Below are 9,499 nucleotides of genomic sequence, written 5' to 3'. Positions count from 1 at the left end.
CATCGCCGATAAATAGAATGTATTTCGTGCAACTCTAGAATGTATTAAATGCATTAAATGCATTAAATGTATTAAATGTATTAAATGCAAGCTACCCGGACCATCGCCGACAAATAGAATGTATTTCGTGCAACTCTAGAATGTATTAAATGTATTAAATGCATTAAATGTATTAAATGTATTAAATGCAAGCTACCCGGACCATCGCCGAGGAATAAAATGTATTTCGTGCAACTCTAGAATGTATTAAATGCATTAAATGCATTAAAAGTATTAAGTGTATTAAATGCAAGCTACCCGGACCATCGCCGAGGAATAGAATATATTTCGTGCAACTCTAGAATGTATTAAATGTATTAAATGTATTAAATGCAAGCTACCCGGACCATCGCCGAGAAATAGAATGTATTTCGTGCAACTCTAGAATGTATTAAATGCATTAAATGTATTAAATGTATTAAATGCATTAAATGTATTAAATGCAAGCTACCCGGACCATCGCCGACAAATAGAATGTATTTCGTGCAAGTCTAGAATGTATTAAATGCATTAAATGTATTAAATGTATTAAATGCAAGCTACCCGGACCATCGCCGAGAAATAGAATGTATTTCGTGCAACTCTAGAATGTATTAAATGCATTAAATGTATTAAATGTATTAAATGCATTAAATGTATTAAATGCAAACTACCCGGACCATCGCCGACAAATAGAATGTATTTCGTGCAACTCTAGAATGTATTAAATGTATTAAATGCATTAAATGTATTAAATGTATTAAATGTATTAAATGCAAGCTACCCGGACCATCGCCGACAAATAGAATGTATTTCGTGCAACTCTAGAATGTATTTAATGCATTAAATGTATTAAATGTATTAAATGCAAGCTACCCGGACCATCGCCGAGGAATAGAATGTATTTCGTGCAACTCTAGAATGTATTAAATGCATTAAATGCATTAAATGCATTAAATGTATTAAATGTATTAAATGCAAGCTACCCGGACCATCGCCGAGAAATAGAATGCATTTCGTGCAACTCTAGAATGTATTAAATGCATTAAATGTATTAAATGTATTAAATGCAAGCTACCCGGACCATCGCCGATAAATAGAATGTATTTCGTGCAACTCTAGAATGTATTAAATGCATTAAATGTATTAAATGTATTAAATGTATTATATGCAAGCTACCCGGACCATCGCCGATAAATAGAATGTATTTCGTGCAACTCTAGAATGTATTAAATGCATTAAATGCATTAAATGTATTAAATGTATTAAATGCAAGCTACCCGGACCATCGCCGAGGAATAGAATGTATTTCGTGCAACTCTAGAATGTATTAAATGCATTAAATGTATTAAATGTATTAAATGTATTAAATGCAAGCTACCCGGACCATCGCCGAGCAATAGAATGTATTTCGTGCAACTCTAAAATGTATTAAATGCATTAAATGCATTAAATGTATTAAATGTATTAAATGTATTAAATGCAAGCTACCCGGACCATCACCGACAAATAGAATGTATTTCGTGCAACTCTAGAATGTATTAAATGCATTAAATGCATTAAATGTATTAAATGTATTAAATGTATTAAATGTATTAAATGCAAGCTACCCGGACCATCGCCGACAAATAGAATGTATTTCGTGCAACTCTAGAATGTGTGAAATGCATTTAATGCATTAAATGTATTAAATGTATTAAATGTATTAAATGCAAGCTACCCGGACCATCGCCGAGAAATAGAATGTATTTCGTGCAACTCTAGAATGTATTAAATGTATTAAATGCATTAAATGTATTAAATGTATTAAATGTATTAAATGCAAGCTACCCGGACCATCGCCGAGCAATAGAATGTATTTCGTGCAACTCTAAAATGTATTAAATGCATTAAATGCATTAAATGTATTAAATGTATTAAATGTATTAAATGCAAGCTACCCGGACCATCACCGACAAATAGAATGTATTTCGTGCAACTCTAGAATGTATTAAATGCATTAAATGCATTAAATGTATTAAATGTATTAAATGTATTAAATGCAAGCTACCCGGACCATCGCCGACAAATAGAATGTATTTCGTGCAACTCTAGAATGTGGGAAATGCATTTAATGCATTAAATGTATTAAATGTATTAAATGTATTAAATGCAAGCTACCCGGACCATCGCCGAGAAATAGAATGTATTTCGTGCAACTCTAGAATGTATTAAATGTATTAAATGCATTAAATGTATTAAATGTATTAAATGTATTAAATGCAAGCTACCCGGTCCATCGCCGACAAATAGAATGTATTTCGTGCAACTCTAGAATGTATTAAATGCATTAAATGTATTAAATGTATTAAATGCAAGCTACCCGGACCATCGCCGAGGAATAGAATGTATTTCGTGCAACTCTAGAATGTATTAAATGAATTAAATGCATTAAATGCATTAAATGTATTAAATGTATTAAATGTCAGCTACCCGGACCATCGCCGAGGAATAGAATGTATTTCGTGCAACTCTAGGATGTATTAAATGTATTAAATGCATTAAATGTATTAAATGTATTAAATGCAAGCTACCCGGACCATCGCCGAGAAATAGAATGTATTTCGTGCAACTCTAGAATGTATTAAATGTATTAAATGCATTAAATGTATTAAATGTATTAAATGTATTATATGCAAGCTACCCGGACCATCGCCGATAAATAGAATGTATTTCCTGCAACTCTAGAATGTATTAAATGCATTAAATGCATTAAATGTATTAAATGTATTAAATGCAAGCTACCCGGACCATCGCCGAGGAATAGAATGTATTTCGTGCAACTCTAGAATGTATTAAATGCATTAAATGTATTAAATGTATTAAATGTATTAAATGCAAGCTACCCGGACCATCGCCGAGCAATAGAATGTATTTCGTGCAACTCTAAAATGTATTAAATGCATTAAATGCATTAAATGTATTAAATGTATTAAATGTATTAAATGCAAGCTACCCGGACCATCACCGACAAATAGAATGTATTTCGTGCAACTCTAGAATGTATTAAATGCATTAAATGCATTAAATGTATTAAATGTATTAAATGTATTAAATGTATTAAATGCAAGCTACCCGGACCATCGCCGACAAATAGAATGTATTTCGTGCAACTCTAGAATGTGTGAAATGCATTTAATGCATTAAATGTATTAAATGTATTAAATGTATTAAATGCAAGCTACCCGGACCATCGCCGAGAAATAGAATGTATTTCGTGCAACTCTAGAATGTATTAAATGTATTAAATGCATTAAATGTATTAAATGTATTAAATGTATTAAATGCAAGCTACCCGGTCCATCGCCGACAAATAGAATGTATTTCGTGCAACTCTAGAATGTATTAAATGCATTAAATGTATTAAATGTATTAAATGCAAGCTACCCGGACCATCGCCGAGCAATAGAATGTATTTCGTACAACTCTAAAATGTATTAAATGCATTAAATGCATTAAATGTATTAAATGTATTAAATGTATTAAATGCAAGCTACCCGGACCATCACCGACAAATAGAATGTATTTCGTGCAACTCTAGAATGTATTAAATGCATTAAATGCATTAAATGTATTAAATGTATTAAATGTATTAAATGCAAGCTACCCGGACCATCGCCGACAAATAGAATGTATTTCGTGCAACTCTAGAATGTGGGAAATGCATTTAATGCATTAAATGTATTAAATGTATTAAATGTATTAAATGCAAGCTACCCGGACCATCGCCGAGAAATAGAATGTATTTCGTGCAACTCTAGAATGTATTAAATGTATTAAATGCATTAAATGTATTAAATGTATTAAATGTATTAAATGCAAGCTACCCGGTCCATCGCCGACAAATAGAATGTATTTCGTGCAACTCTAGAATGTATTAAATGCATTAAATGTATTAAATGTATTAAATGCAAGCTACCCGGACCATCGCCGAGCAATAGAATGTATTTCGTGCAACTCTAAAATGTATTAAATGCATTAAATGCATTAAATGTATTAAATGTATTAAATGTATTAAATGCAAGCTACCCGGACCATCACCGACAAATAGAATGTATTTCGTGCAACTCTAGAATGTATTAAATGCATTAAATGCATTAAATGTATTAAATGTATTAAATGTATTAAATGTATTAAATGCAAGCTACCCGGACCATCGCCGACAAATAGAATGTATTTCGTGCAACTCTAGAATGTGTGAAATGCATTTAATGCATTAAATGTATTAAATGTATTAAATGTATTAAATGCAAGCTACCCGGACCATCGCCGAGAAATAGAATGTATTTCGTGCAACTCTAGAATGTATTAAATGTATTAAATGCATTAAATGTATTAAATGTATTAAATGTATTAAATGCAAGCTACCCGGTCCATCGCCGACAAATAGAATGTATTTCGTGCAACTCTAGAATGTATTAAATGCATTAAATGTATTAAATGTATTAAATGCAAGCTACCCGGACCATCGCCGAGCAATAGAATGTATTTCGTACAACTCTAAAATGTATTAAATGCATTAAATGCATTAAATGTATTAAATGTATTAAATGTATTAAATGCAAGCTACCCGGACCATCACCGACAAATAGAATGTATTTCGTGCAACTCTAGAATGTATTAAATGCATTAAATGCATTAAATGTATTAAATGTATTAAATGTATTAAATGCAAGCTACCCGGACCATCGCCGACAAATAGAATGTATTTCGTGCAACTCTAGAATGTGGGAAATGCATTTAATGCATTAAATGTATTAAATGTATTAAATGTATTAAATGCAAGCTACCCGGACCATCGCCGAGAAATAGAATGTATTTCGTGCAACTCTAGAATGTATTAAATGTATTAAATGCATTAAATGTATTAAATGTATTAAATGTATTAAATGCAAGCTACCCGGTCCATCGCCGACAAATAGAATGTATTTCGTGCAACTCTAGAATGTATTAAATGCATTAAATGTATTAAATGTATTAAATGCAAGCTACCCGGACCATCGCCGAGGAATAGAATGTATTTCGTGCAACTCTAGAATGTATTAAATGAATTAAATGCATTAAATGCATTAAATGTATTAAATGTATTAAATGTCAGCTACCCGGACCATCGCCGAGGAATAGAATGTATTTCGTGCAACTCTAGGATGTATTAAATGTATTAAATGCATTAAATGTATTAAATGTATTAAATGCAAGCTACCCGGACCATCGCCGAGAAATAGAATGTATTTCGTGCAACTCTAGAATGTATTAAATGTATTAAATGCATTAAATGTATTAAATGTATTAAATGTATTATATGCAAGCTACCCGGACCATCGCCGATAAATAGAATGTATTTCGTGCAACTCTAGAATGTATTAAATGCATTAAATGCATTAAATGTATTAAATGTATTAAATGCAAGCTACCCGGACCATCGCCGAGGAATAGAATGTATTTCGTGCAACTCTAGAATGTATTAAATGCATTAAATGTATTAAATGTATTAAATGTATTAAATGCAAGCTACCCGGACCATCGCCGAGCAATAGAATGTATTTCGTGCAACTCTAAAATGTATTAAATGCATTAAATGCATTAAATGTATTAAATGTATTAAATGCAAGCTACCCGGACCATCACCGACAAATAGAATGTATTTCGTGCAACTCTAGAATGTATTAAATGCATTAAATGCATTAAATGTATTAAATGTATTAAATGTATTAAATGTACTAAATGCAAGCTACCCGGACCATCGCCGACAAATAGAATGTATTTCGTGCAACTCTAGAATGTGTGAAATGCATTTAATGCATTAAATGTATTAAATGTATTAAATGTATTAAATGCAAGCTACCCGGACCATCGCCGAGAAATAGAATGTATTTCGTGCAACTCTAGAATGTATTAAATGTATTAAATGCATTAAATGTATTAAATGTATTAAATGTATTAAATGCAAGCTACCCGGACCATCGCCGAGCAATAGAATGTATTTCGTGCAACTCTAAAATGTATTAAATGCATTAAATGCATTAAATGTATTAAATGTATTAAATGTATTAAATGCAAGCTACCCGGACCATCACCGACAAATAGAATGTATTTCGTGCAACTCTAGAATGTATTAAATGCATTAAATGCATTAAATGTATTAAATGTATTAAATGTATTAAATGTATTAAATGCAAGCTACCCGGACCATCGCCGACAAATAGAATGTATTTCGTGCAACTCTAGAATGTGTGAAATGCATTTAATGCATTAAATGTATTAAATGTATTAAATGTATTAAATGCAAGCTACCCGGACCATCGCCGAGAAATAGAATGTATTTCGTGCAACTCTAGAATGTATTAAATGTATTAAATGCATTAAATGTATTAAATGTATTAAATGTATTAAATGCAAGCTACCCGGTCCATCGCCGACAAATAGAATGTATTTCGTGCAACTCTAGAATGTATTAAATGCATTAAATGTATTAAATGTATTAAATGCAAGCTACCCGGACCATCGCCGAGGAATAGAATGTATTTCGTGCAACTCTAGAATGTATTAAATGAATTAAATGCATTAAATGCATTAAATGTATTAAATGTATTAAATGTCAGCTACCCGGACCATCGCCGAGGAATAGAATGTATTTCGTGCAACTCTAGGATGTATTAAATGTATTAAATGCATTAAATGTATTAAATGTATTAAATGCAAGCTACCCGGACCATCGCCGATAAATAGAATGTATTTCGTGCAACTTTAGCTTGCATTTTATACATTTAATACATTTAATGCCATCGCCGAAAAAAAGAATGTATTTCGTGCAACTCTAGAATGTATTAAATGTATTAAATGCATTAAATGTATTAGATGCAAGCTATCCGGACCATCGCCGAGGAATAGAATGTATTTCGTGCAACTCTAGAATGTATTAAATGCATTAAATGTATTAAATGTATTAAATGCAAGCTACCAGGACCATCGCCGACAAATAGAATGTATTTCGTGCAACTCTAGAATGTATAAAATGTATTAAATGTATTAAATGTATTAAATGCAAGCTACCCGGACCATCGCCGAGGAATAGAATATATTTCGTGCAACTCTAGAATGTATTAAATGCATTACATGCATTAAATGTATTAAATGTATTAAATGCAAGCTACCCGGACCATCGCCGAGGAATAGAATGTATTTCGTGCAACTCTAGAATGTATTAAATGCATTAAATGTATTAAATGTATTAAATGTATTAAATGCAAGCTACCCGGACCATCGCCGACAAATAGAATGTATTTCGTGCAACTCTAGAATGTATTAAATGCATTAAATGCATTAAATGTATTAAATGTATTAAATGTATTAAATGCAAGCTACCCGGACCATCGCCGACAAATAGAATGTATTTCGTGCAACTCTAGAATGTATGAAATGCATTTAATGCATTAAATGTATTAAATGTATTAAATGTATTAAATCCAAGCTACCCGGACCATCGCCGAGAAATAGAATGTATTTCGTGCAACTCTAGAATGTATTAAATGCATTAAATGTATTAAATGCATTAAATGCAAGCTACCCGGTCCATCGCCGACAAATAGAATGTATTTCGTGCAACTCTAGAATGTATTAAATGCATTAAATGTATTAAATGTATTAAATGTATTAAATGCAAGCTACCCGGACCATCGCCGAGGAATAGAATGTATTTCGTGCAACTCTAGAATGTATTAAATGAATTAAATGCATTAAATGTATTAAATGTATTAAATGTATTAAATGCAAGCTACCCGGTCCATCGCCGACAAATAGAATGTATTTCGTGCAACTCTAGAATGTATTAAATGCATTAAATGTATTAAATGTATTAAATGCAAGCTACCCGGACCATCGCCGAGGTATAGAATGTATTTCGTGCAACTCTAGAATGTATTAAATGAATTAAATGCATTAAATGCATTAAATGTATTAAATGTATTAAATGTCAGCTACCCGGACCATCGCCGAGGAATAGAATGTATTTCGTGCAGATGTATTAAATGTATTAAATGCATTAAATGTATTAAATGTATTAAATGCAAGCTACCCGGACCATCGCCGATAAATAGAATGTATTTCGTGCAACTTTAGCTTGCATTTTATACATTTAATACATTTAATGCCATCGCCGAAAAAAAGAATGTATTTCGTGCAACTCTAGAATGTATTAAATGTATTAAATGCATTAAATGTATTAGATGCAAGCTATCCGGACCATCGCCGAGGAATAGAATGTATTTCGTGCAACTCTAGAATGTATTAAATGCATTAAATGTATTAAATGTATTAAATGCAAGCTACCAGGACCATCGCCGACAAATAGAATGTATTTCGTGCAACTCTAGAATGTATAAAATGTATTAAATGTATTAAATGTATTAAATGCAAGCTACCCGGACCATCGCCGAGGAATAGAATATATTTCGTGCAACTCTAGAATGTATTAAATGCATTACATGCATTAAATGTATTAAATGTATTAAATGCAAGCTACCCGGACCATCGCCGAGGAATAGAATGTATTTCGTGCAACTCTAGAATGTATTAAATGCATTAAATGTATTAAATGTATTAAATGTATTCAATGTATTAAATGCAAGCTACCCGGACCATCGCCGACAAATAGAATGTATTTCGTGCAACTCTAGAATGTATTAAATGCATTAAATGCATTAAATGTATTAAATGTATTAAATGTATTAAATGCAAGCTACCCGGACCATCGCCGACAAATAGAATGTATTTCGTGCAACTCTAGAATGTATGAAATGCATTTAATGCATTAAATGTATTAAATGTATTAAATGTATTAAATCCAAGCTACCCGGACCATCGCCGAGAAATAGAATGTATTTCGTGCAACTCTAGAATGTGTGAAATGCATTTAATGCATTAAATGTATTAAATGTATTAAATGTATTAAATGCAAGCTACCCGGACCATCGCCGAGAAATAGAATGTATTTCGTGCAACTCTAGAATGTATTAAATGTATTAAATGCATTAAATGTATTAAATGTATTAAATGTATTAAATGCAAGCTACCCGGTCCATCGCCGACAAATAGAATGTATTTCGTGCAACTCTAGAATGTATTAAATGCATTAAATGTATTAAATGTATTAAATGCAAGCTACCCGGACCATCGCCGAGGAATAGAATGTATTTCGTGCAACTCTAGAATGTATTAAATGAATTAAATGCATTAAATGCATTAAATGTATTAAATGTATTAAATGTCAGCTACCCGGACCATGGCCGAGGAATAGAATGTATTTCGTGCAACTCTAGGATGTATTAAATGTATTAAATGCATTAAATGTATTAAATGTATTAAATGCAAGCTACCCGGACCATCGCCGATAAATAGAATGTATTTCGTGCAACTTTAGCTTGCATTTTATACATTTAATACA

The sequence above is a fragment of the Glandiceps talaboti genome, chromosome 19 (genome assembly GCF_964340395.1).
Source record: "Glandiceps talaboti chromosome 19, keGlaTala1.1, whole genome shotgun sequence".
Lineage (NCBI taxonomy): Eukaryota > Metazoa > Hemichordata > Enteropneusta > Spengelidae > Glandiceps > Glandiceps talaboti.
This window is presented reverse-complemented; position numbering follows the sequence as displayed.